The following is a 22077-nucleotide window of genomic DNA, read 5'->3' on the forward strand; positions in this document are numbered from 1 at the left end:
GCATAACTTAAATGAGTATACCATATTAATTTATTAATCAGTTCGTCAGGAATGCATAATAACCAATTGTTGCTGTCAGGATGAGAGCGGCGAAACAGAATGTCATTGCGTACAGTGTAATGGTTTCTAACATTATTCTTATCTTGCCAAAGGTGTTTAATTTCTTTCCACACATTGTCTTTACTTTGCTCTTGTGCTATGTCCTGTAATGACGACGAAATAAAATTTTCAAATGCAACTTGCTGAATGTACATGACGCTGACATTTGCTTTGCAGAAGTTGGTTGCGATGTCTTGCTGATTGTTGCTGAGAGAACGAGATAGTGCGTCTGCTATAATATTTTGTGTGCCGGGAATGTGAACAGTTGTAAAATTAAATTCCTGCAAGTAAAGTTTCCATCTGCTTAATCTGTCGTGAGTGAATTTAGCCGAAAGTAAGAATTGTATCGCTCTGTGATCTGTGTAAACGGTGGTATGTCTGCCATAAAGAAAGTGCCGAAATCTCGTAAAAGCCCATACAACACATAATGTTTCCAATTCTGTAACGGAGTAATTTCGTTCAGCAGGTGACAGAATGCGGTTTACAAATGCGATGTTTTTAATTATTGTAGAGCCATCTTCTTTAATTTCCTGAAAAATATGTACCCCTGAAGCGGTGTTGGAACTGTCGGTGGCAATGGAAAAATTTCTGGTAAGATCTGGGTGCGATAAAAGTGGTGCATTCAACAAAGCATGTTTCAGGTTCATGAATTCAGAATGTGCTTGCTTATCCCAGGACCAAATAGTGTTTTTACCTGTCAATTGGCATAATCTTGGTGTGTCTAAAGCAGAGTGATGAATAAATTTACGAAAAAAGTTAATTAAGCCCAAAAAACTGCGTAGTTGTTTCTTCGTCGTAGGAACAGTAATGTCACGTAGAGCTTGAAGTTTTTCCGGATCAGACGCAATGCCTTCTGCTGAAATTACGTGTCAAGAAATTTTATAGAAGTTTTGCCAAAGTGTGATTTATTGAGGTTAACTGTGAGTCCTTGTGCATGAAAAGTTTGCAACAGTCGTTCTAAAATCACATTGTGTTCAGAGTAGTTAGCTTCTGCGATAAGAATGTCATCTACGTACGTCGTAATTCTGTCTTTAAGTTCTGTCGGAAGTATTGTGTTCAAACCGCGAATGAAAGCTGCTGAAGAAATAGTCAAGCCGAATGGTAATTTACAAAATTGATAACAGTCGCCAAAACAGAGAAAAGCTGTATACTTTCTGCAATTCGGATGAAGTTGAATTTGCCAAAATCCCGATTTCAAATCTAATGTAGAATAAATAGCCGTACCATGAAATTTCTGTAGTAGTTTTTCTAGTGTCTGTGGTCGATCTGTTTCATTAGTAATAATGTCATTGATGTGACGTGAATCATGTACGAGGCGAAGTGACCCATCTTTTTTCTTAACAATATGTAGCGGGTTTATGTACGGACTAACTGCTGGTTCAATAATTCCTTGGTTCAGCATATCTTGCAACTCTTTTTTAACTTGTTCTCTGTGGATATACGGAATGGGATAATGCTTGGCTTTAAATGTGTCGTGCTGTTTGACTTGAAATTCATACATAAAACCGGACATAGTACCAGGAATGTTGTCGAAAACTGGAGCTTGCTGTAAAAGAATTTTGTGTAGTTGCGTGCGTTCGTCGTCTGTATTTGCACTGCTTTGCTTAACTTTATCAGAAATCATCTGCATTACGTCGTAGTCAGCTTCGTCTGGAGTATTATAGTTATGCACGTACGTATAAGTGAACAATGTGGAATTACAGTCTATGTTACGTAATACGGAAATGACCTGTGTACAATTAATTGTTTCCTCTTCTGCCGATAATGAGTGCTGAAATTCTAAAGCCAATTGCACATTTTCATACTTCAACATTAAATAGGAATTCTGAAAATCAATCACTGCGTCGTGTTGTACTAGAAAATTAGTAGCTAAAATAACGTCTGTTGTCAATAAAGGAACAATCCAAAAATTTGAGTGAAAAGTATGACCTGCAATACAAAATGATAAATGTGTCTGTAATTTAACGTCTACTCCTTTACTCGATACTGCTCCTTTCACTTTCGTTTTGCCTAATGGTAATGTAGGATAGGTATTCTCTATGTTACACTCGTTGAAAGTTTCTTCATTTATTACTGACATAGGTGATCCGGAATCGATTACTGCTGAAAATTTCGATGAACCTATTTTAATTGCGATGACAGGATGTGAAATGGTTTTTTGAACAACAGGTCTTTCTTGTAAAAGAGTGTCTCGTATGTCGTCAAAAGTAATAACATTTTCGTGAATAACATTCTGCGTGTCTAAAGTTGTGCTTGTGTTATTGGAAGATGCGACCTGTACAGTATCTAGTCAGATTCTATCTGGCGTGTTATTATTATCGGGAGGATTCTGTGGCATTTCTACTATTTGAACTGATCTATTACTTCTTCCAGACGTGTTACGCTCTGGATGATACCTACTGTCTGGTTCATTCATCAGAATATGTTGTTGCTGATCATTTTGCTGCTCGTAAGACCGACTGTTATTATACGTACGCTGATAATTGTGCTAATTGTTTTTACGTCTGTCGTGATAGTCATTCCTATACGGTGCATTGCGATAGGAATTGAAATACTGCGTTTTCTGTACGTAGTTGTTTCTTTGCTGCCGTGCGTTACTATTTGTTGTACCAGGGACTATACGTCCACGCGGCGAAACATTAAAGTTATGTTGATCTTGTGCATTACATTGTTATTTAGGTATGCTAACCGACTGGTTTTGGTGCTGTTGTTGTGAAAAACCTCTATTGTTACTAAAATGTGGCTCCTGTTGCTGAAAATTTTGACGATATTGATAATCAAAATTTTGTCTGCTATTAAAGTTCTGGTGGTTGTCGTTCCTAAAGCGTCTGTTACCTTTCCTATTGAAATTACGTGTCTGATCATAATTTCTGTACGTTTGTTGGCCTTGGTTGTTATATGAAAAATTTTTGTTTACAAAAGAATAATATGATTGCTGCACTTCTAAAAGCTGCAGCAGATCCCTGAATGCCGAAATATTTTCATTTTGCTGACCTGCAAAAAGTGACACTCGTAATGATCGTGGCAATTTAGAAATACATAATTGAATGAGTGCAGATTCACTATATGGTTCACTTAAGTACTGGTTTTGTTGGACCATGTGCTCAAAAAATTGCGTAACACTGGGAAAATTTGAGTTCTCATAATTTGGTAAACTAATTAACTGATCTTTAATTCCGCGCTGTGTCGTCTTCGACCAATACGCTGACAGAAAAGCATTCTGAAATTCTTCTACTGAATAACATTGTCTCGCAATCGGTCTCATACGAGTTGCCGGTTCGCCTTCCAAAAAACTGCAAATAAGTTCAAGTTTGTGTGTTATGGGCCAAGTCGGTGGAAAAGCAAAGCTAAATTGTTGTATCCAATATAGCGGATGAATCTGTGTTCTGTCATTTTTAAACACTTTAAATTTTCTCACTGACAGAAAATGTTTGTAATCAAAATTATTGTCTCTGTATGTTGCAACAGGTTCATGATTGTAAGAGAATCTATTTGTCTGTGTCTGTTCGGAATCTAAGTCATATACACTCTGTTGATTACCTAAATTATACGCACTGCGTGAGTCTGACAAATGTTCGCAAAGTGGCGTCTGCTGTTATGTGTTATTAACTGAAATACTTTTCATCTCTGTTACTTCTTGCAGTAAACTTGACAATTTTCTACGCAACGTGTTATTAGACAAATCGATCTCATTAATTGTCTGCTGTAGATTTTGAAATTCAGGTGTTTGATTAAATGGAACCGGTGAGGTATCGTCTGATTTGCTGTCACTATTACTTTCAATAACGTCAATACGACTGGCCAATTCATCACATTTTTCAGTCAGTATTTTTACCTGATCATCGGTTTTAGTGTCAGAGGCATTAATCTGTTTTTGCAATTTACGTGTGATTTCGTTCAGTTTTTTAACGTCAGCTTTCACGACATCAGAATCCTGTGTTAGTTCTAATTGTTCAAGTCTGTCGGTCACTGTTTGAAAATCTGTTGTGTGTGTATCTGTTTTTGATTTAAGGTCAGAAATCTCATCACGTAATTCCGCGTTCAACTGTTCGATGGTATTAATTTTGTCGGACACTGTAGCAATATTGTTGTCTACGTATGTTTTTGCCTTCGCAAACAATTTACGTTTGTCTTCTTGTCTCTGTGCTGTGATTGTTTCCATTATTTGACGTTTTACTTTATTTTGATCCTGAATAAATTTACGGAAACGCGTATCACTGTTTTGTATGTGGTGATTAAAACGTTCGTCAATCTGAGTGTCCTGTTGGTCGAATTTCGCGTCTATCTTAGCATCCACTGTCCGCGGAAGTTCTGCTGTCATTGCTTTAAACTCGTCGCGTAATTGTGTAGCTTTTTCAGAGCATTGTTTAGCGACTCCGCTAATTTCGTCTCTAAGTGTTTCTGTTGCAGCAGTTTGCATTTCCCTTAATTCCTGAGCAACAGACCTAATTTCTTCGCTACTTTTTCTTGAAGAAGCCTCAATTTCCTCGCGCAACTGTTCCTTAGTATCATGACATCGTGCGGCAACGGCTCTAATCTGTTCACTAAGCTGTCTGGAATTGTTGTCTAATTTTTCATTTAACTGTTTGGAATTGTTGTCTAATTTTTCATTTAAGTGTTGTTTGAGATTTTCGTTATCTTGTTTGTTGTGTTCTCTAAGTTGTCTGAAATCTTCACTCTGTTGTCTGACCTGTTCACTAAGTTTTTTGAAATCTTCACTCTGTTGTTTGGAATTGTTATCAAATTTTTCATTAAGTTGTTTGAACTTTTCACTAAATTGTTGTTGTAGCAATTTTGCCATAATTTGTTCCAAGCCAAAATTGGCATTTCTATTCTCTGTGCTGTTTAGTGGTGTACCTGCAATTGTCGCGTTTTGTGTGACCATTTGGTCATTCTGTAATTTACAAAAAGGTTTATCAGTCGGATGTACACTGTCAGACACTATTTCGGAATTAAATAAATCCGTCGTACTTTCAGTACACTGTCCATTTTCATTAGAAAAATTTGTCTGTACGTTATTTGAATTTTCCAAACCGGGTGTGTTAAGCAGGGCAGCGCTCATTACAATAGGGCGCCCCTCGTCATCAATTGTCGTCAAATTAACAGAGGACACAATCGAGTTCGTTTGTTCATCATTAAGGTCTACATCATTGTTAATGGTTGGAACGCACTGATTGTCAGTGAACGCAGGATTGTCATCATTACACTGCGTGTCACAAGTACTATTTGTGAAGTTGTTTAAGTCGGTAATTTCATTCATTATACTTCGCCATACACTATTCACAGTCTTTCGCGGCATTTTTACAATAGTCACAATTATTCACAAAAGAAATAAGCACAATGCAAAAAGCAACAAACACAAATACAACAGAGCAACGAATTGCCGATGATCTGAGGAAAGAAAGTCATAACATTAGTAAAAGCGTTGCGCCAAATGCTAATTATATTATAGTAAATAAGAGCAGATATCTGACTACTTTTCAGAAGATTCTCAAAGAAATAAGATCCTGGACCGGATGTCACCAAGTGTAACTTCCCCGGAGAATTTTGAAAAGACAATAATAATTAAATGCTAATGGGAATAGAACCTAGTGTATCCTTCCCACAAAAATACAAAAAAATGAAAAGAATTCAATAGAATTGCAAATAGACCCAGATGTTATCTTCCCACAGTAATAAAAGTCAATGATAATAAAAATGTGAAAAAATGTTAAGTCCCCACAAAATTAACGTTAAGATCAACCCTGTAAATTGATTCTGGGAGGAAAAGCAAAGGAGATATTGTTTCAATTGTAATGATTATTTTCTTAAAAGGACTGTTTTGTGAATAAAAGTATTATTGGGGCAATTCTTGAACAAATTAATTACAGTAAACATACATTACACTATCAGATGTGCGCGATGCTGCTTCATTACCTTCTTTAAAAAATATACCTCGTCCTGAACCTTGACCAGAGGCCCATGTCGACGTCCGCCGACTCCTCACACACAACTCCGACTGTCTCTCGCGCGCTACTAGCACGAACGAACTACATGCTCTCGCGACTCGCTACGTACAACAACTGCCTCGCCACTGAACTGAACTCTCGCGCGGTCAAGCGCAGACTAGCAGCGATAAATTACTCTCTGGTCAGAGATTCTGTCAGGCCTCGCCATCGCCGCTACTGAATACATACGTGTTTCAACAGTATAAAATAAACACAGAAATTTAAACACGCATGATAGGAAAACAACAAAAACAAGAAATATATACACAATAAAACAAGGATTTTTTCCTTCAGGATTACCGCTGAACATAAACACACTTTACAAAACGTCGTGTGAGGATCAGATGAACGTAACTCCATTTTAACTACCTTACAAGAGGTTAAGCGCAGACTAGCAGCGATAAATTACTCTCTGGTCAGAGATTCTGTCAGGCCTCGCCATCGCCGCTACTGAATACATACGTGTTTCAACAGTATAAAATAAACACAGAAATTTAAACACGCATGATAGGAAAACAACAAAAACAAGAAATATATACACAATAAAACAAGGATTTTTTCCTTCAGGATTACCGCTGAACATAAACACACTTTACAAAACGTCGTGTGAGGATCAGATGAACGTAACTCCATTTTAACTACCTTACAAGAGGTTAAAAAAACGATATTTTAAGAACTACATTTTATTTTTCAGTGACTAATACAAACATTATTGAAAAATTTCTACACTACACATAAATACACTTAAAAATCTGTCAGATGATAATATATTTATAAAAATGGTTCTTACTGGACTACCACTATTAATTTTTAATATGGTGCTAAGGAGATACGTCTTTATGAACCTAAGTGAATAAATCTACATAGAGGTTTTACACTTTGGAGATACGCATTTGGTTAGCCAAAATATAACCTACAAAGGTAATTTACTCATTAAAAAAAGATAGGGTACAGTAAAAGTAAAAAAAAAACTAAATATGAACTGAATTTGTACCTAGATCACCAATGAATGTTCACTTTCTAGCTAACTCCATCACAACTGTTGCCACCACAGTATGAATCTCCAGCTATTTCTTCTTGAAGACTCTTGTAAAATGCGTGGTACTGTTCCCTGATAATGCCACTGCGGCATAGATCCAGGAGGTCTTTTACCTTCTCTTACTAAAGTTTCAGCGCTCCATGGTATTTCGGTTCCAACTGGAAGATTGTATCAGAATTTCAGGATTTTTTGGAAACTGGCCAACTTCTGAATTGTTGATTATGGAAATGCTTGAAAAATATGTGATTAACATCACTTTTGCGATATTGAAGTTGCGACACTTTGAGCCATTGTACTTGATTTCCTTCACTGTCAATTTTAGTATTCTTAAACTTTTCCTTCTGCATAGCACCAAAATCCAAAAAGTCCTTCTGGTCCGTTTCAGTGACTTCATACAGTCTTTGTTTTGTAGCAGTTTGAACAACAGTATACCACCCCGAAGGGTCGTAAAAATTAAAATTTTTGCAGCCCTCTCTATACGGGCATGGACTGAATCACACTCCATGAAGAGTGGCCAGGCTCAAAGAAGCACTGCTGTATCACCGGGATGTTCAATGTTTGGACTGCATGAAGGAACATGGTACTCGTGTTGACATTTCGGTTCTGTCCACAAGTGTCGGAGAATAAAACAACTTGACGGCCACCTGCAATCTTCTGGAGTTCTTGAAATACACATGATGCTGCTTCAATTGAGCCGCGTTTAGCCACATGTAATTTCTAGCTTTCCTGGTAACAGTTTTGTATACCGTGAGGTTGTATACCGCCAGTCTTCTTTTGTAAAAAATGGCTTTAGCTACTATGTGTGGACAGTGTCTCACAGCTTCTAGGTCAAACTCCAGTAAATGACATTCTCCTGCTTCGGCCCGCTCCTTCAATTCATTTTTTAGTATCCTAGCAGCCTCCTTTCTCTTTAGGTGTTCTGAGTGCTGGTCTTTCTCTGCATCTTGATTTTCTTCAGAGAGATTTTCAAAGCGATATCAGTGGTCACATACATCTTTTCTCTGTAAAGCCAATATTTTTCAGCAGTAACCTGTTCCTCTTTGCAACGTTTCTTATATAGTTCGTGCATTATTTGTATATTCAAATCTCCTAGTAAAAACTGTCGCACAGTGCTCTGTCGGCAGTAATGCGATGGAATGGTAGGAAATGATTTTATATGGTTCCTTATTCTCTCCCTTGCCTCGTCGGATCTCCTTATAACTGGACGATTATGAACCCTCTTGTCAGCAGACGGAATCATGTTGTTGCTGTCCCTTTTCTTCTGTATATATCGCACAAATGTGTCTGATGTATTAAAAATGCTAAGGAAAAACCCTAGACGCACTTGAACTTCACTGCCATTTTTCAGGAGAACGTACTTCTTTGCGACATTTCTTCGAGACTGCGCACCTGCAGAACGTGACCTTGCTTTAGGTACGACCTTAATAAGTGGAGCTAAATACTGTCGCTGCTTTTCTAAATCTTTCGTCATCCAGAATCCTTGGAACATCTGTCTCCCTTCAGTCTCGCTAATGTTCTCGCTACACTTTCTCGGGCATTTGGAACAATCTTTGTACTTAAATGTTTTGGCTGGTACTTCTTTATTAGCAGTTGATTTGTACGCCTTTCCTGACTGCCTATTCATTTTTCTTATGTTCTTTTTCCGCTTGTCGGTGTTCTTACTTCTTTTTCTCGTTTTATTTTCTTTACCTACTTCATTTCCTCTGTCAGATTACCCATGTTCTTGAACATTACACTCAACGGTCACTGGATTAACTTCTTCCTTTTGCATGTGCATTAACATCACAAAACCTTTGCACACACAAATTGAAGAATCAGGACTCAATAGCTGATTTGTCGATGAACGTGGATTTCCGTATTGTATCTCCTTTGTGACATTGCCTGGATAGGAGAAAATTATATTACCGACGTTAGTGCCTTATGTAGCATAATATACCACATTAATGAACTATGAATCTTACAGTCCCATTGTATTTTAAAAATTACAACGTGCGATAATTACGACAAAATGTACCACTTCACCCAAAGACAATAAATGTGGCCCTAGCTATGTTATTATTTTAGTAACATCGCAGTTAGGAGAAGAAATAAATCAGAATGTAATTAAGCACCACTAAGAAAATGCGTACACACAACCATATTCAAACGATAGTCCCAGTATATTTATTTTGTTTGTCAAATAATTTGTGACTAAGAAATTAGTATTTGAAATGTTAAACAAGACCCACAGCTTATCATTTTGCTTCCCGAGGTTTTCTAAAGATAGTTGCAGTTTCTGTTGAACTGCAGCTCTCCTTTTCTTTGGCCTCGGAGGTGGTGATGGTGGTGATGATGATGAAGAATTCATGCTGTTTTCAGGTATGTAATCATCTGATGAACCCGAACTAAGCACTTTGAAATCATTGCAATCATCTTCATTTAACTCTTGCAGTCGTTTCACTTCGGAACAGTTTTGTATTGCAGACGAGGTTTCACCATTCTTTTCTTCTGCTTCTGTAATTTCTACAAAATGGTATACAAACAGTGAATGGGAATCAAGTCAATCAAACTAACGATCTGTATCTCCGTGGATGATTATCTCATAGATAAAATTAATAGCAATTCATCTTACCTTCATCGGATGTAGAATTACCTTCACTGCAGTAATTTTGCACCACTGGGTCAACCATTCTCCTTCCTCGTGAAGTCATGTTTTATCTAACAGAGAGCGCACACTAACAGTAACCTCTTCACAGTGAATGCCACATTAAACTAAACAAAATTTGACGTGACAATGACAGCAACGTAACTGCGTTGACAATGCTTACAAAGGGCACTCATTGTTTAGCGTTTCTCCGCTTATTGATTCTTGCAAGGGAAATACAACGGCTTGAAACCTCGTACCTAAAGTGTTTCGAGAACTGATGAACAGACGAATGATTCAGCAGGGAGGTGTGATGCAAAGTTTCTAATTGGCGTCGCAAGCTTCGTTATTATCTGGTAGACAACATATAATACTCTTTCAGCACACAGGAAAATTGTGCACAAATGCAGCAAAATTGTATTATACAAAACAAGCAGATAATGGTATCTGCTGAATAAAAACGTATTTCCAAATTTACTTCATGAAGTAAGCAGTGAGAATAAAGTAAGTGCCCACACGTTTTGCTGATCCGGAAATAGAGATGCACTGACTCGAGACAGAAGAACATAAGAGCCAATACGTTTATCTGTCTCTAAATTAAGCTTACAAATTGGAGATACATAGCAGCTTATTCTCGCAACGAGAGGAGAGAGAGATACGCCGTTTTGACACAACAAGGACCTGATTATCGTGAGGACATACGTTAAAAAACCGAAAATCGCATTTTTGGAGATACGTTCCTCTGACTCTCACACGAAAATATCCTAACTTAATTGGTAATGTGGAATCATATCCCACTGATGGTTTCTGCCAGACATAATTTTTATTTACAAATGAGTTCTCTTCAAATGAGGATAAAAGTTCCTTAGACACGTTTTACTGGTTTTACTAGAGTACTAAGATTCGTAATTTTTAGTTTGGTAAGGACAATTTGTCCCAAGAGGGACTCTTGCCAATTGAATGATAAAACTAATAAACTGGAACCATTATCAATGAGCTTTGCAGGCAGCTCGAATCTGTGACCGAAATTACGAAATTAACTTCATTCGGCTGTGTTTCTTTGCGACAGAGTCTATCTGGGAGGCAACTGCATGTCGTTTATCGTCTATTAAAGTCGCGAGAAGATCAAAACATATTACAAAACGAATTAGAAAATATATCTTTAAGGTGTGAAAATTGGCAATTGACCCTAAAAATGAAAGGTGTGAGGTCATCCATATGAGTGTTAAAATGAATCCGTTAAACTTCGGTTACACGATTGAATCAGGCAAATCCAAAGACAGTAAATTCAACTGAATACCTTAGAATTACAATTACGAACATTGGAAAGAAAACACAGAAAACGTTGTGAGGAAACCAATCTAAAGACTGCGTTATATTTGCGGAACACTTATAGAGTGTAATAGATCTACTAAAGAGACTGCCTACACTACGCTTGTCCATTGTCTTTTGGAGTACTGCTGCGTGGTCTGGGATCCTTACCTGGTAAGATTAACGGAGTACATTGAGATAGTTCAAAGAAGAGCAGCACGTTCTGTATTATCATGAAAAACGGGAGAGAGTGTCACTGACGGGATACAGGATTTGGAGTGGACATAATTAAAACGAAGATGTTTTCCGTTGCGGCGGAATGTTCTCACGAGATTTTAGTCACCAACTTTCTCCTCCGAATACGAAAATATTTTGTTGATCCGAACCTACATAGGGAAGAATGATTACCATCATAAAATAAATGAAATCAGAGCTCTCAAGGAAAGATCTAGGTGTTCGTTTTTTCCGCGCGCTTTTAGAGATCGGAATAATAGAGAAGTATTGTGAAGGTGGTTCGATAAACCGTGTGTAGACACTTAAGTGTGATTTGCAGAGTATCCATGACGATGTAGATGTAGAAAGCTACACATGTTCCACCGTACTTGCATAATGCACTGAGAAAGTAATTCTCCTGGAGATTTTTTGTGCTTCAAAATCCCTGTCTATGCCACGCTGGCCATACTTGCGTAGTTACTTCACAGTAGGGTTTCATGTTTACTTTCTCTATCAGAGACTGTAAGTCACGGCATACGCCGAGGTATTGTAACAGCTTGTTCATGGTGGGTGACCAGCTGTGTAGTCCCGAAAGAGTGACGAGGGGGGGTGGAGGGGGGGAGATGAGGATGGGTTTACGTTTGGGAAGCAGGTGAAGCTGGCCTTTGACTGAAGCTGGACACTTGAAGTAACCTCTGTAGTCTGGTAGGCCCGCGACCTTGCGGCTGGGGTTTATTGTAACAAACGCTTTGGTACCTCAGCGGATCGATCATTCCTTTCTTGTGATACTGACAAGCATCCGCTCACACCCAACTGTTGTCACTTTGAACTGTTCAGTCCCAGTCAGCAGCCCAAGTCACCACAGATGACTCCCTAGTTAGCACTCTCTGAAGGAGATATTGGAGCCGGCCGGAGTGGCCGTGCGGTTCTAGGCGCTACAGTCTGGAGCCGAGCGACCGCCACGGTCGCAGGTTCGAATCCTGCCTCGGGCATGGATGTGTGTGATGTCCTTAGGTTAGTTAGGTTTCATTAGTTCTAAGTTCTAGGCGACTGATGACCTCAGAAGTTAAGTCGCATAGTGCTCAGAGCCATTTTGAGATATTGGCAACAAACAAACTGTGATGGTTAAGTTGCGAGGTGACCTCCCTATTGCTGCTTCTTTTACATATATCTAAATAAAATAATTTAGAAAAGATAATGAACACGGTAAAAAGATTTGATTTCACTAAGACATTATGTTTCCTTAAGGTCACCTCACGTACCACAGTGGAGCCACCTCAGTTCCAACTTGCCAAGCCCTCTTGGAGTTACATCATGATTTACATTTCATTAACGTAAATAATAAGTCTGTCTTTCGATTGTTCCTTGATGCTAATGTTCAAATAAAGTACTATACATTTGTATATGCTTTTCTTTTGTGTTTCTCAACCTCCTTTGAATTTCACTTAATATGATTCGTTTCCCTTCAGCTTATACTGCTGTCGTTGAGCTAGTGTTGCGTGGGAAATATTTTCTTATCATAAGGGTGCCTTTTCCTCTTCCTATAATTCTCTCCTTTCCTGCAATTTCTGAGAGATGCTAGATAAACCAGATGTCGAAACTGACATTACAGTTGTGTTGCCTCCAGTGTTTATGTGTTAAGTCTAGATGGTTACCTTTTCTCTTTATTGACATTACTTTCGAAATCCATTTGGATAGTATGATCCTCCGTGGTGCCCTTTGGTTATAACTTATTCAAAAGTTTTATCTCTTCCCATTTTATCTTACGCCTTTTCAGTGTGCTTTCTTCCATAAATCCTGGATATTCGAAACATCATCATTCTTGACGGGACGATTCATCATCCTTCTTGCGTGACGGCCTGTATACATGATTAAAAACTTAACATTTTAAATTCTTGGAGTCGCCTCGCTTTTCTCCATCTCTTCTCATTAGTATGGCAGTGTTATTCCACAATGAATCTTATTTAGCTCTAAATAATTGGTGCCACTGAGGGCTAGAAGTTGTGTATGTGTAATCGTGTGTGTGTGTGTGTGTGTGTGTATGTGTGTATGTGTGTGTGTGTGTGTGTGTGTGTGTGTCCGTTGGTTGTGTTATGAAATGTAAAAAAATGGTTCAAATGGCTCTGAGCACTATGGGACTTAACATCTGTGGTCATCAGTCCCTTAGAACTTAGAACTACTTAAACCTAACTAACCTAAGGACAGCACACACATCCATGCCCGAGGCAGGATTCGAACCTGCGACCGTAGCAGTCGCGCGGTTCCGGACTGAGCGCCTAGAACCGCTAGACCACCGCGACCGGCTATGAAATGTAAGTAACCTACTCTGCTGGGAGGACTGCAGTGTTGTAGGCTGATTCTCAAAGCCGATCTGCGTTTGGTAAGGATTTCTGTGTGTGTGTGTGTGTGTGTGTGTGTGTGTGTGAGTAAGTGTGTGCGGTGGAAGAGGCAAAGGGAAAGGGTGGGGAGGAGCACTCTGTTGTGAGCCGATTATGGCACGTAAAGCACGGCAGTCACCGGCCAGGCGCCTTCTCCTTCAAGGGGAACAGCCATCCTGCTGTTGCCACCCTCGTGTCTCAACCAACCCACATCGGGACATGCGCCCAATACTTCTAATTTCCTTCACCCACTTCTGAACCATGTTTCTCTTCCTCGGTTTCGGAAGTCTGCGCTTTCAGATACCTCACTATCTCTTCCTCTCGGTTCTTATTTTGAAACTACCAGCAACCGGACAGATTTAAATCGCATTAAAAATCTTAATAAAGGAAACAAAATCCCCCTTGCAAACAAACACATTGTTATCTCTATAACATACCACTGAACTAGTAGCATAATGACACTGGTAAACAACAGTAAAATATCCAGCTCCCAATCTAAAGGTTTCTGTGTTTTAGCGGACGAACAGCTTAATGTTGGCAATATTCTGCACAAGCGTCTGCGTCGATAACAACGTATGAGTGGTCACCCAGAAGCTTTAATACGCAGTAAGGGCTATCGTAGAACAAGTAAAACTTAGCTATTTTCTCCTTGATTAGGTCAGACCGGTGAGGGTTCCTGTCCAGGACCAGACCTCTTTCCTTCATGACTGGACTCTTGATTGTACGATTGTTGCCATGATTTTCTCTGTGCTTAGTTTCTTCTAATCCTTGTTAGGCAACTGATAATTTTGATTTCAAATTCCGCACAGGGGCCGACCGCGGTGGCCGTGCGGTTCTAGGTGCTAGTCCGGAACCGCGGGACTGCTACGATCGCAGGTTCGAATCCTGCCTCGGGCATGTATGTGTGTGATGTCCTTAGGTTGGTTAGGTTTAAGTAGTTCTAAGTTCCAGGGGACTGATGACCTAAGATGTTAAGTCCCATAGTGCTTAGAGCCATTTGAACCTTTTTTTTCTGCACAGGGAAGGGGGTAAACACGTCACTGCCGTTACAGGCGTGATTTCTGGCCTATGCAGCACGAATCTGGCTGCGAAATAACTTGTGGATACGTGTATTAAACTGTTGATTGTATTCTCGAGCTGCAGAATACGCTCAACCCACTTTATATCCTTCCTTGAGCAGTAAATTCACGCCAGCTCCCCTACGTCCCAGAACAACAATCGATTGGCTTTCCCACTGCAGGCCGAGCGGTTCTAGGCGCTTCAGTCTGGAGCCGCGCGATCGTTACGGTCACAGGTTCGAATCCTGCCTCGGGCATGGATGTGTGTGATGTCCTTAGGTTGGTTAGGTTTAAATAATGCTAAGTTCTAGGGGACTGATGACCTCAGATGTTAAGTCCCATAGTGCTCAGAGCCATCTGAACCATTTTTCTCACAGCATGATAAATACTCGTCCTTTGGATAGTGACTCTTCGCTGCTGTATCTCAGTATTCTAAGTGTGGGAGGGAGGTGAACTGTAGGGCGTTGTCAGTTTTCCTGAGTAACCTCCATAATGGAAGCTGTCGCCACCAGTGGCACATTTTCTCTATCGTTCTGAGATGCTGCCAGCCACTCATGTTCCGTTTATCTCTTGCTGCTCAGAGCGTTGGTAGAGTGCATAGACATCACATTCCTACCTTATTTATTATTCTGTCAGGGCATTGTTGCTTTGATCGTGACTGATGGGTCGTCTCTCTGGTCTATTCAAATGGTTCAAATGGCTCTGAGCACTAAGGGACTCAACTTCTGTGGTCATAAGTCCCCTAGAACTTAGAACTACTTAAACCTAACTAACCTAAGGACAGCACACAACACCCAGCCATCACGAGGCAGAGAAAATCCCTGACCCCGCCGGGAATCGAACCCGGGAACCCGGGCGTGGGAAGCGAGAACGCCACCGCACGACAACGAGATGCGGGCTGGTCTATTAGTATTCTGTTTGCTAGTATTATAGATCTGCATGTATATCAGTATTTCGGAAGCCATATGATGGTGTGTGTCGGGGGGTACTTTCACTACCACTAACTTATGCGCAATTCCCTGTTCCACTCCGGAATGGCATGTGTGAAGAATGATTGTCTGTAACCCTTTGTATTAGGTCAGATTTCTGAAATTGCCTCGTTGTGTCGTCGTCATTTTGCGAGAAGTAATACGCTTCCCGACTCTTTCCCGTAAGTACTATATCGAAATTTCAACAGTGAACCTCTATATGCGCAACGCCTCTGTTGTAGCGTCTGCCACTTGAGTTTGTTGAACATTTTTCTATAGCTCTCCCGCTGACTAAATCATGCTGTGCTGTCCTCCGTTGGATCACCTCTGTCTTCTCTATCAGTCCTACCTAGTATGGGTCCCAGATTGACAAACAATACTCATGAATCGGAAGGACAAGCGTCTTGTAAGCCACTCCTTTCGTGGATGAGTAACATTGCCTTCAGATTCTTCCTATGATTCTCTGTCTGGTGTCAGCGTTTCCTACTATTTGTTTCATGTGGTCATTCCATTTAAGATCATTCTGGATAGGAACTCCTAGATATTGAAACAAGTTTCAGACTTGCAGCCGGTCGTCGTTTAATTCATCCCACCAAATTTCGACTGGGCACATGCCAGCCCTCTTCAGGCGAGCCATCGTCGACTGACGAAGACTTGTTCCGTTCCGCAATATATAGCAGGCTGCCAGTGTTTAGCACGTGCGTCAGAATCAAGTCGAAAGACGGACCAAACGTACCGGCGGCAGCACCCTCGCTGGTGGAATCGCGGAATTCAGCTGTCCTCTGCATTACTGCTCGCCGCGGCCGCTGGCGCACTCTGTCGTGGTTCCACCAGCGACGGCGCTGCCGCCTTGGAGTGTGGTCTACAGCACTGCAGCTGCGTGGCAAATGGCACGAAAAGCGCTCAACTGCATCACTCGCTATGCACGAGCAAGCGGAAACACGAGGCAGGCAGTTCACTCGCTATCACGCGGCGATCACCCACTGATTGACCGACAACAGCCCCACGGCCTTGTCATGTGGATAAGGAAACGGACTATACCTGTGCAGCTTCCTAACAATGTAACGTCACTAAATGCCCTGGCAAGCGTTCAAATGCATTGAGCATCAGAATTTTTTATCGGCTGTCGATTTTCCATGTTTTCTATTCAGAAGATAATTGCTATGTACCCAAGATTCACCAAGTGCTACGACAGTGTAAAAAAAAAAAAAAAAATAAAAAAAAATAAAGTGATAATCGTATATTGAATGTCATTGAAGGTCATTGCTTCAGCTGTCGAATTGTATATTTTCGTGATATAATAGCTGATGAATTAACGCTCACTTTCAGTCGGCTGCTAAAATCGCAATGACGTTTAGACATATTTTGATGTAGATCCCCCTCGAACTGCCTGTATCTGCTCTGAGGTGTGGGAAGTCAAGGGCACACCATCACGCCTTACAAAGCACTGCAGAGGTGAAACCATTCTACAAGATGAGCACAGCTTAATCTTATTTACAGCGTAACAAATGAAACGTAAAAGTGCTTATTATATGCGGACGGCCTCAGCAGTTTGGGCTATAACGCATTAGGCAGTCGCTATATATAAGCGTCCAAATTCGTCAGCCAACTGACGGTCAGTCGTCACCTATCGGACGAACGTGGAATGTGTTATACCATTTTTCCTCATAACAATCTTACTTTATTATAGTTACAAAAATAATATTTCCGCCGTTTTACTTGCTTTACGCGCTGCAGGTTATAACTTCATTTACATAGGTCTTGGAACATATCGAAAGTGTAGTGACGCATCTATTTTTATGGAATCAATTTTACACGAAAATCTCGTTAGTACCAATTCAAAAGTATCGGAGAAAAGCCTCATAGCAAACAAGGGCGTACCGAAGCCGTGCGTCATCGTCGGAGACTAAGCATCTACATCTGCAAATTTAATGCGTCCTTATATTGGAAGGAGTTTAACAAACAATAAAAGAACCTTTAAAAATCGGCTGTCTCAGACTAAGCGGTTTTTAGAGTATACTCTGGAAAATAAATGGAGAAAGGTCAACGGATGGTGGAGATAAATTTGCAATTGCTGCAATAAATGCTGTGTTTTAAACAATAATGTGCCAGTAAGACGTGGCTATAAATTTCAAGACCCCTTGCCCCCCGTGCTGTAAATTCTCGTAAGTACTACTAGCTGTCAAAAGTCATCATAAAATTTGTTTCAGGATGCAAGGAAGATCTGAGTGCTTTAACAAGTGCACGGACATTGAAGACAGCCACATAAGATCTCCACTGGAGCGTGGAGCCATCTGGTTGTCGCGGCGGCCCATTACACGAGCAACAACGCACGATAAATTTTTGTCGGCTTGTCGCACTGCCTAGTGTGCTACAGCCTTACATCACTAGCGAATGGGCCACTTTCATTTGTTTCTGCACCTGCCACTATGCCACTACGTGTCCCACTCCCACCGCTAACACGGCACAAGAACTTTACCTAAGCAGCCAACGATGAGAATGCAGCCGACAAAAACTCTCTTTCTTCAAAACCTTTGTCATATTGCTAACACTATCGCAAATGCGTATCCCCTTAGCATAATTACACAATTCGTTGTTGTTGTGCTGCAAAATTAGTGGACCAAGCAAAAGCTCAGTGATTCCTACTGATTAACATCAACATATTTTTGATCTAAAGTCTCGTAAAACACATCGGTTCTTAATTGTCCTGAGGCCAAAATCCGCATTAAGAGCATAAATGAAAATCAAATCGCATTATTAATTTCCATGTGATTGGCGCTAAACATGTTCAATATGCTGTCCACGGTTTTTTGCAACAAGCTGAAATCGAGAAACAGCATGTTCCACAACTGATCGAAGTGTTTCCGGGATCACGTTCACAATATGTTGCGCAATGCGTGCCTTCAATGCAGTTAAGTTTGCAGTCGGAACACTGAACACAACATCTTTCAGATAGCTCCACAGCCAGAAGTCAAATGGATTAAGATCAGGTGATCAGGACGACCAGGCTGTAGGAAAACGGCGACTGATAATTGGTTCAAATGGCTCTGAGCACTATGGGACTTAACTTCTGAGGTCATCAGTCCCCTAGAACTTATAACTACTTAAACCTGAGTAACCTAAAGAGATCACACACATCCATACCCGAGGCAGGATTCGAACCTGCGACGGTAGCGGTCGCGCGGTTCCAGACTGTAGCGCTTAGAACCGCTCAGCCACCAAGGCCGACGACTGATAATTCTAGCATTTCCGAAATGGCGCTTCAGCAGCTGCTTAACTGGATTTGCAATGTGCGGAGGTGCGCCATCTTGCATAAAAATGATCCAATTCATACATCCACGCTGTTGGAGAGCTGGAATGACGTGGTTGCACAAAAGACATTCATAGCGCATAACAGTGACGGTACAGTTAACAGGACCGGAAGCACCTGTCTCTTCGAAAACATATGGCCCTATGATAAATGTTGTTGTAAACACGTACCATACAGTGACCTTTTCAGGATGAAGTGGTACTGGTTGATTTGTGTGTGGATTTCCCGTTGCCCATATTCGACTATTCTGTGTATTGACATATCCCGTCAGATGGAAGTGGTCTTGCCGACCACAGTGGCCAAGCGGTTCTAGGCGCTTCAGTCCGGAACCGCGCGACTGCTACGGTCGCAGTTTCGAATCCTGCCTCGGTCATGGATGTGTGTGATGTCCTTAGGTTAGTTAGGTTTCAATAGTTCTAAGTTCTAGGGGACTGATGACCTCAGATGTTAATTCCCATAGAGCTCAGAGCCATTTGAACCATTTTTTGAAGTGGGCTTTGTCTGTCCACAAAATCTTCCATGGCCAATCATTGTCCACTTCGATGCGAGCAAGAAATTCTAAAGCAAAGGCTGGCAGCTCAACAGGAAGCAACTCGTGCACAAGGGTAATTTCTAATGGATAGCAAAGAAGGATGATTCGTAGGATTTTACGCACCGTGCTCACGGATATGTCCAACGTTCGGGTAATGCTCCGTGCACTACACGTTTGCAGACCAGAACTCCTCTTCTCCTGCATTGCTGTGGTCACTGCTCCCACTGACGTCGAATCAATTCTTTTCCTCCCTCTACCATGTTGCGCAATAAAAGGACCCGTCTTTTCGAATTCCCGAATCATTTTCTCCAAACCCACGGCAGCCATTTGACCAATTCCTTTTTTCAAACCCTTCAGTGTACGGAACTTCTGCAGAGCGACGTGTGCACTGTCATCATTCTTGTAATACAGCTTTACAAGGAGAGCGCATTGATACAGTCATGGTGAACGTCGCAGACGCGAGAGGAGGAAAAGCCGTGTACCGGCGTGTTTATACCAAATTCAGTGGGTCGTGTGCATGACAGGTGTTTTCATTTACGTATTCTGACACTTACAGCGCCATCTATTGATCAATTTCCACACTATTTCTTTTCTTATGTAACACTTTTTCTCCTTTCTCTGATAATATTCCGTTGCAATTTCACGTCATTCTGACCAGTGGTGTTATTTCTACAGCATTCCTTTAATAAATGACGAAGAATTGGAGCTGTAAATGCATTTGGATTTCAAATGTACCTATTTTTTTAACACATTTCATTATCAGTTGACTAATATGTGTTTTTATTAATGGAAGTGAATAATGTTTCGAATAATATCTGTTATTCTCGGATAACGAATGGCAATTTATATCTGTATTCGTTACTCACCACTCGCATAAATTTCACCCAAGTCTGGTGCTAAGCAAAGCGCACTGCGCGTAACCTGATTTTGAAGCGTGCACGGAACACTCGCAGCGCGGTTTATATTGCGAAACGAATCTAAGTCTTTATCAGTCGTCGACGGCTCATCAGAAGATGACTGGCAGGTGCCCAGTCAAAATATCGTGGAACAAATCAAATGACAACCGGCTGCCTGCCCGACATTTGTCTGAACATAAAATTTGCCGTGAAAATTTTAAAACTCACATACTCCTAGGTATTTTATGGTTATTACTGTTTGCGGTAATTGTCATCAATAGCGTAGTTTTACAGTAGTGGATATCTTTTCCTATGTTTTTGCAGTATGTTACATTTATTGAAGTTCAAGTCAGCTGCCAAAATCTGTATCATTCATTCTGCAAATCGAAACTGTCTTCCGGCGTTGCTGCTTTCTTACAGACAACCTCATCATCTGTGAAGTGTCTTAAAGAGCTTCCGACGCTATCTACGAGGCCATTTGTAAACATTTTAAACAATAAAGGTCCACACATCCTTAGAGTACTCCGGACGTGTTGAGTTCCATGTATAAGGAAGTCATGAATCCAGTAGCAAGTCTCGTCCGAAACTCGGTAAGCTCGTATTTTGTCACTAAAAGGCAGCGCGAAGTGGTGTCAAATGCATTCCTGAAATGGAGGAACACAGCATAAAACTGAGCGCCATTGTCTACAGTGCTATGAATCTCATGGAGTAACAAAGAGAGCTGAATTTCGCAAGATCTCTGTTTACGGAATCCATGTGGATTTTTGATTTGCGCTCTCCAAAGTGTATTTTGTAGTCAGTTATTTCCACGACTTATACCCTCATTATGTGCACGGCGACGATTCTTCTCCTATTGGAAACCGTCCAAGGTGGACAAAATCTCCGGAGACGAATCTGTGCTTACGATAGACACGATCAACAGTTGTCTCGATACTTTTTCTTGTATCAGGTGATAGATTCACTGGATCATCTCGCCGGGGTCTAGAAATGGCTCCGGGTGTCACACTGCTGACACTTGACATATAAACAACTCCCCAAGATTTCCGCCTGTGGAACCGTACACAAAGTCCGTCATTAGGGAGCGATTGACCAGTGGCGTACCGTGGGGTTTGAGCCTCCAAGGCAGTTTAAAATAGTGGGCCTCTCTTAAGCTGTTAGAAATCCAAGTTTTAAAACCAATTATTTTCTAAACCTTCAATTACAATGATAAAATGAAATTCCTTCTCTAAATTCGTAAATGTTTACTTCGAAATAGTGGCAGTTTTTGGATACCAGTAGGAGTACGAGGTGCATTCAAGTTCTAAGGCCTCCGATTTTTTTTTTTATTAACTACTCACCCAAAATCGAAGAAACTGGCGTTACTTCTCGACGTAATCGCCCTGCAGACGTACACATTTTACACAACGCTGACGCCATGATTCCATGGCAGCGGCGAAGGCTTCTTTAGGAGTCTGTTTTGACCACTGGAAAATCGTTGAGGCAATAGCAGCACGGCTTGTGAATGTGCGGCCACGGAGAGTGTCTTTCATTGTTGGAAAAAGCCAAAAGTCACTAGGAGCCAGGTCAGGTGAGTAGGGAGCGTTAGGAATCACTTCAAAGTAGTTATCACGAAGAAACTGTTGCGTAGCGTTAGCTCGATGTGCAGGTGCGTTGTCTTGGTGAA

The sequence above is a fragment of the Schistocerca americana genome, chromosome X (assembly GCF_021461395.2).
Source record: "Schistocerca americana isolate TAMUIC-IGC-003095 chromosome X, iqSchAmer2.1, whole genome shotgun sequence".
Lineage (NCBI taxonomy): Eukaryota > Metazoa > Arthropoda > Insecta > Orthoptera > Acrididae > Schistocerca > Schistocerca americana.